The 8,063-nt window shown below is 32.9% G+C and overlaps 1 long non-coding RNA gene across 2 annotated transcripts; it reads left to right on the forward strand.

Annotated features, from left to right (window-relative positions):
• Positions 1–753: 753 nt before the first annotated feature.
• Positions 754–7,850, forward strand: LOC134844543 (uncharacterized). Of its 2 annotated transcripts, none has more exons than XR_010162689.1 (3): positions 754–1,788; positions 4,449–5,141; positions 7,473–7,850. It is a non-coding gene; the product is annotated as an uncharacterized LOC134844543 (long non-coding RNA). The 2 variants fall into 2 exon arrangements; XR_010162688.1 differs by having other exon boundaries at positions 754–1,567; positions 4,333–5,141.
• Positions 7,851–8,063: the final 213 nt, after the last annotated feature.

Raw genomic sequence — 8,063 nt, forward strand, 5'->3', positions numbered from 1 at the left:
CGAGAAACGAGTTCCGGAAGTAAGGGGTGGGTTTGTGAATTTAGGGCATAAAACTGGAAGTAGGGTCCAGGGAGTCTGGGGTTCTAAACTTAACTAGGTCAATAGCACTAAATCATGGTCCCATTCTAACCGCTAGATGTTGAGCTGTGATAGGGCAATTCGCACTTCCGGAACCGTTATCATTTGCTCCAGGGGTCTGATCATCTCTAGTATTCGTCCGAAGAGTTCCATAAAGTCAGCTTCAATTTGTGTGGGGCTACCATTTTAACTTAGACGATTCTAACTTATTTTGGACTTGACCGCTTGTGTACCTTCTACTCGTCGTATTTTTCAGTGAATACCAAGCTACGTGCTTCTTATTAACCTTCACTACACTGCAGGCATTTCTCAAGGAAAAACTCTCAATCGAGTTCTGAGTTTGGCAAAAAGTGTTAGGATTACCGATCCTACATCAAGATTATATTTGTTCCTGAATCTCCGGTATCTGGAAAAGCTGGAATATGAAAACATTGGGTATCACAGTTTGTATTCCAATGCCATTTTCGGTAACGTTAATTTAGCAGTGTAAATTGAATTTGAACTGAGGGAAACAAAAATCTACCAACAGAACCAGTTAATCTTTTCCACTTAACGTTTTAGTACTCCAATGCAACATTTTTATTTGAAATTGAAAATAAAGTACTCCCATTAAAACACTTTAATTTTCAAAGTACACTTCAAAACACAGTGAATGTCAACATGTCACAGCAACTGTTCTCGAATTGAGGCGGACTGAAGGAATTGGCTAAGATATTCATTTTTCCATCATCCTTCCTGCTGAGTTTTTGTTGATAACTCTTCAATTTTCAACCATCTTTCATTCATAGTTTAAGCCGCCTTACATTTCCTTTTTGTCTAACTTTTGTTACTTCCTTTTAATAATTCGCCACCTATAGCGGAAATTAAAATATTCATTCACCCTTTTTTCACTCTTTTATGAATTTGTTCAAAATGGCCAATAACAACAAAATTTTGATCGTCATTATAGATAGCATTATAACAAAAATTGTACCGAAAGAACCCAACAGCGTGAAGTGGCGGTTTTTGAGGCTGATAATTTCTCTAGTAGTATAAAATAATGAAAACAGCCCAATCGTAAAAAGGGGAATATACGAGCTGAATTTTCATTGATGCATTTTTTAAATCGTAACCAACCACCTTTTTTAAGGATTGTGCTTTGATTATTTACTACTATCATCGAGTGATTTTATTTCAAACACACGTTTTCTTTTTTTGCATTCACTCCCAGGAATTGAGATTGCAATGTGCGATGAAGCTCCTATAATTATACCGTGACAAAATATCTCCGAAGTTAGACCAAAAATTGCCTAAAGACTTTCAACTGATATTCATTTTTGGTCGAGTTACTGAATTTTTGCTTCTTGGTTTGTTTTCCGTATCGCCTTTAGGAAAATTTCTCTGATTACATTAAAATTTTAGTTGTAGTTTCCTACAAGGTTGCAATTAACATAAATTAATTCCTCCAGCATTTTTAAGGCTGCATTTGAAACACGAAGCAAAACAACCTGTGATTTTTGTTTCATTCACCCTTACAAAGTGGTTTATACAAGGAAGCAAAATCGATTGAACGTTTTTACGACCTTTTTATTTTTCATGCTGTCAGAGGAAACTTTTTGGGACGGAATCAGTTTAATTCCCTTTTTATGCTTCCCTAAGGACAACAAAGATGTCTTTGTTTTTTTCCCGGTCAGCCAATTTTGCACGATATCTTGGCATCAAAAATTGAAGGTTAAAGTATGAACAAACTCAATTGTAACACTTTTTAGATTAGCATTCCAAAACACACAACATTCCGAAACATTTCATAGGCAATTTTTTGTTTTCGTTGTGACAAAGTTAGTTATTTAAAAAGCTTCAGAAAAGATGAAAAATACCAATAATTCAGAAGCTCAAGAGATAATGGATAACAAACGAGAAAGTTTGTAGTCATATATGCCGATAAAAGTTTTATAGAAAATCATTATTGTTGTCTACACAAAAAAGTATTGAACCTATTTCCTACCTCATTTTTATAATTTTTCAGCCACAAAATTCTAAAACAATTTCGATAATCTCGAATAATTTGGATAATATTTTGATTTTGACTTCAATGGAAAAAAACTTGCTTTCGCTCGCTTAACATGCTGTTTTTTTCTAAGGTATAGACATTAATTCGCCACATTGCCACCCTAGTCCGGCTAATGAAGGCACCACTACAAAAAAAAAGAACAAGACTACGTGTATCAGGTCAATGCCCTGAATGTTTTAACTGTCTTTTAAGCTCAACGGAATAGTGTTCGCTTTAAAAAAAATGATAAAAATGTCAAGAAAAAATGAAAAACGAAATTCAATTTTTAATTTTTTTTAAATACATCCTCACGACACGCCACGGAAAGTACAAAGGGATACTTTTCGCTTAAAGCGAAGTATAAACAAGACCAAAACCCATGCCTCAGTTCACTTCAAAACGATTTCCAAGACAGGTTAAATCACGCTTTACGGATTAAAATCACAACTTACGCGTTAATAGCACGATAAAATTAAGCATAAAATTTCCAAATAAACCAGTGACGATAGTGACAAAATTTATTTAATGAGATTAGTTTTTTCTTTCAGAAGATTTTTTCGTTCCAAATTTCGTAATGAAAGTAACGGAATATTTGTGCTCGGGGTGGGTTTTTTTTTCTTCAGACAAATTTCGACTTCTTACCTAGCTATTTTTGACAAAATTTTTATATGTCACTTAAAAGGTACTGTTAACTTAAATTCAAAAAAATATTTCACCTGTGATCATTTTTCCTAAGGAATGGGGGTTTAAAGATTGCCATTTTGGCCAATTTGGGACAGATAAAGCGCGATATATTTCGCGCTCTTAACGCGTAAGCGGAGATTTAATCCGTCTTAGAACTCGTTCCAAATTGGTTGAAAGAAGCTTATTTGCCATTCATTTGTTACAAGAAGCGATTATTGTACTTTTGTTTTTTAACTGGCGTGTGGGGGGATAATTTTCAACAATAATCTCAAATTTAAAAAAAAAATCATTTTTTATTCCATTTAATTTTTTTTATGTTATTACTCCTTCATAGACCTTAAAAGGCAGTCGGAACATTCAGAACTTTGCCCTGATTAGTCTTGTTTCTATTTATTAAATAGCCAGTTTTGGTTGAAGTTTGCTATATCATCTTAAAAAAGTTGAGATCATCTTCAAAAAAATTCTTCTTACCTCCGACTACATTTTTGTGAAATTTTGAGGTCTAAAAATGCCAATTTAGCTTATTTTAGACAGCATACTCTCAATAATCACGCGTGAGCTGTGATTTAAACATAGCCCTTACGCTAAATTTACATGCTTGAAAAGATCATTTATACTAGCAATGTTTTTTTTTTAACTTTATTTATTTTCACAAATTGGTTCAGAGGGTTATTGAAAAAAAAACATAAAAAAATTGCGCATTATTAGACATAGTGTAGTTTTTTTAGCACCAGATTGAGTTGAGCTTAGTCCATTTTGTGGTAAACTTAGGATTGTTTACTCAATAGAAAGCAACAAATGTGCTCCAATAAATTTTCGCTGATAAAAAATATTTTTGTTCACTTTCTGGAATTAAATGACGGAATATTTATACTTGGACTGCTTTGTTTATGCATTATGCACTGTGAAAAAACATATTTTTTCTTTTTAAAGACATTCATTAACAAGGAAAAACAGGCGTGATCAAAAAACAATCCAACTCAATGAATTATATCACTGGAGTTCGGCAGACTTTTAGAAAAAGAATCACTTCAATGTCTCAAATTTTTGTGAAGTGAGAGAAGATCTATTTTATACAAGTTTGTAAAATAACAATTTAAAAATGGTGAATTTTTCAAAAGAAAATGTAAAACAATGTTATCAAATTTTCATATAAAAGTTTGTAACCTTTATTAAGTTCTTTCGGAAAACTTGCCGTAAATAGGCCAAAAAAGGTGCCTCATTTCATAAAAAATAATGTCTATAACGGAATACTTTGTCGCTTACGCTCTAATAGAGCAAAATATCTCAGCGCTAACTATCTCATAATAGACAAATTGAGATTTTTGCAGCCTCGTAATATTAAAAAAGAAAAATCACAGGTGAAACCCATTTCCCATTTCGGTCTCAGGATATCAAAATCTTTCAGAGGGTAAAAAAACGTTCCGTCAAAAACTGATAGTTTTTAAATCGATATCTATATGACTTAGGCATCCCACACAAAATTATAAAAATTACTGTCAGAAAAAAAACTCAACTGTTGTTTTGCATCAAATTTGAAGTATCGCGATGAAGCAGTAACTTCTCCTGGTCAAAGGCACAATTTTTTTTCAAATGATTAATTTGAATACTTGCTTGGTACTTGTTTGTGTTCGATTAGTTTTTGTTTGAAATACAGTGAAACACCGCATCTAAAGATTTATAATGGTCGGCTTATTTTCTTTTGATTTACTGTACCTTTTTATAATTCAAGTTACCACTAAGTTGCTAAAGGTCTCTCTTGTTCACACTTGAAAATTTCTTCAAAAAATACCTGCTTCTTTTTCCTGATACTTTCTCCTCTTGAGAATTGAGTTAGAGATAAACACCAGCGATTTGCTTTATTTTTATTCCATTTTAAATAGTTATCGGCCATAATTGTGAACTAATATACTTCATCGCATTTCAGATTATTCCCCATTTCGCTTTATTTCTGACCCTGATTGTTGTAAATTCCGTCGAACTACAAGGTTGTTTCTCTTTTTAAAGTTGGTGCTCAAGCGTCCTTACCAAAGTCTACCTCAAAAGTTGAGCTTTTAGAGTTGGTATGTTCATTTAAACATATCTGCGCTTCATAAACGCCCGAGTTATAGTCCTCACAACCAAATTGATATCCACATTGTTATTTACAGCCCGGTTTTTCACTGATATTTTACATTTCTTTTTGAGTTCAACGACATCAAAGTTTTTGACTGATCTATGTAAATTGGTGCCCATTTGTTATGTGTAATTCCCTTGTGTAAGGGTACTATACTTAATCATATTCTATCATCTACTATGAAGAGCTTCTTTGGATTTTTGGCTGTTGTCTTCACTGTTATCGGTGTATGTGGTAAGTTCAGGGTGCATTTTTTTGAGTGTTGTTGGTAAACGCTCCCTCACCATCATTTTGTAATCTCTTGAGACTTTTATTTTAGGCTGTCTCGCCCTACAATTCCGGGTTTTTAGCTGTGGGGGTCGAGGTGCATTAATAATTTTAAAAATGAACGTGTTTTCAACCAAATTTAGGTGCTCGATCCTCCTAACTACCAACGCTAAACCATATCTCTTTTAGAAAAAAAAAACGCGATTTAGGTGATATTCAGCATTAAGCTGATTTTCAACTCTGCGTGGTGAACAAACTTTTTAAAATCATACCTTTTTTGCCAGTTTTGAAATCAAAAACTAACGTTTCCAGTCGGTAGCCCATTACTATTTATTTGTTAAAAAACGCAAATTAACGTGGTTTGTAGCAAAATTTTGGTTCTTTAAAGCCATTTTTCGACCTTAATGGCACGTAACAAAAATTTTGAAATTAGTTAAGAATTTTAAAAACAAATTCCAGTACTGTTACAGGGAAAAACAGCGAACAAAACAAGTACTGTAGCAGTACTGATCCAGTACTACAACCATCAGTTTTTTCTTGTTCAACTGTTTTTATCCTGGAACAGTACAGCGAAGAACATAAAACAGTTTTTTTACTGAAACAATACTGAATATTACCGTCAGCCGAATCCCAGCATCCATAGACTTAAAGTGTTGGTCGTACAATTCTATAAATTATGTAATCAAAGTGCTAGTCATACAAGTTTTCTACATTTTGCTAAAATGGCGCAATCGTACTTTAAAGAGTTTTTTTCTGGTTTTGGCACAAAAACCTGTATATCGTCTTGAAAAAGAAACTTTGGCAAAAAGTACAAATTCCATAAGAGGAAATTATATGACTAAATTATGACTTATTATATGAGTTATTTTTTTCATTGTGGAATCAAAAAATTTTTAGAGTGATTTCAAAATTGCCCCTCTTAAAATTTTTTAGGTTTTGTCAAGAACTTTGTACCAATTTTGTATTCCAGCAAACATTTTCCTAAAGAAATTTTATATGCAAAATTTATTTTTGCATCGAAAGTGTATCCTTTGCAGTTGTTTTCCCAATATGAAAATTGAAAGACTAGGATTTTTGGTCGACCCGGCATTTTTCTGAAGGCGACTCGCGCTGACAAATTTGAGATTGAAATCGATTGAAATAAATTTTCATACAGATGAAATGCTGTTTAGAAAACAATTTTTGATAACCCATTTAGATACGTGAATCAATGTACAGTGGATAATGGATTAAATGGGTTCCTAAATTGAAAAAAAAATTGCAAAAAAACATTAATTTAAATCGATAGAATTTTGCAAGATAGTTAAAATTATGAAAATCTCAGATTGATTTAAATAACTCTTTTTTTTTGCTTCGGAGCTTGAGGAAAATGTTGTACTCAAGAAAATCTCAAGAAGAGCAAGAGCCACTCGAAGAAAGTTTTGTACCGCAAACTTTAGTGCTTAAGGGATTTCTTTTCAGATTTTGCAAAAACTAAGGGTTCCCGCGGTAATGATAAGTAAACATATGCAGAAAGTTTTTCAAATGTCATTTTTTTTATCGACGTTCAACCCTCAATATTGTTAGGCAATTACCATACAATTAAACTATCAAGTAAGAAAAAATCATTTTTTGTGCAGAACTTTTAGATATTAGATATCCTCAGAATTTAAATTCAGGCCGAACATCAAAACGAAAAATTAATTGAACGGCATTTGTTAACTTTGTGTTTCCACTATTTTGCCATTGCTTGATAGTCTACGAAACCTGAACATAATCTATATATAATCTGTATAAGTTGAGTATGGAAAAAAGTACTCAAAAATTGATTTATATCGATTTTGTTGTTACTCAAATCGGTAAGAAAAAGAAACGTTGACAAAAAAGGATTTACATCGATTTAGAATTGATTGAAATTGATTTGTAAGCTATATTTTTCTATTATACTAAATCGATTTTAAATCGACTCATATCAATTTTTTACGGTCTTCTCTACATTATCTGTATAAAACGGATTTCAATCCATTTTTTGCCAGTACGGGGACTTAAGCGGCGCCAATCAAGGATAATTTTGAAGAGGAACCTCACTTTTCTTTCTAATTTTACAACATAAAAATTCTCATAAAATTTTCAATCAAAAGGCTCGAAATTATTTAAAGAAACAGACTGAAACAAAAAAGTTACAAATATTTACTCCCTGTTAAAATGGTAACTCTGTAATCAAGTTAACAATGGTAACTCTGTAACCACTATATTTTTCCCCAAAGCAAGCTTGGAAAGAATATTTTGAATGAGTCTTGTAAATCCGTTCATTTCTAGGAATCCTTCTGGTCGGCCTGGTAGGGATCATTTGGGGTCCATTGTGTCTTACAACCCACATGGAGACCAGATCACACCTCGGCTGCGGAATAATAGTCAGAGACCTGAAAACTGCCATCGCTTTACTAGTCTGTGGAGTTGTAGTTCTATCACTAGGAGTTATTGTCATCACAGTCGAGTGTTTAGACAGGAAAAACGAAGAGGAGAAAAATCAGAATACGATGAATAATGCAGAAAATGGCAACAGACTCCAAAACAGCGGAAGTTACAGAGCTGTTCCGAAAAGCAGCGTAGTCACTATGTCAAACGACCTCGACGTTGTTTAGATTAGATTCATATTTATTCATGGATTCTCTTTAACTATCCCACTTTTTGCAGAGGGGGGAGGGAGATCGTCAATTTTTTAATAATTCCTTTTTGCTAAACCTAAATGTTTGCTGGGAAAAGGGGATATTAATTGCTAGATAAAAAAAGGGATTGTTAAAGAGATCATACTTATATTTATATTTTTGTCTTGGCTACATAATGAAACTAACATTTTTGATAAACAAATTTTTAGCCAATATGGCTACCCGAAGCGAGTTTAGAAAG

The sequence above is a fragment of the Symsagittifera roscoffensis genome, chromosome 4 (assembly GCF_963678635.1).
Source record: "Symsagittifera roscoffensis chromosome 4, txSymRosc1.1, whole genome shotgun sequence".
Taxonomy (NCBI): domain Eukaryota; kingdom Metazoa; phylum Xenacoelomorpha; order Acoela; family Convolutidae; genus Symsagittifera; species Symsagittifera roscoffensis.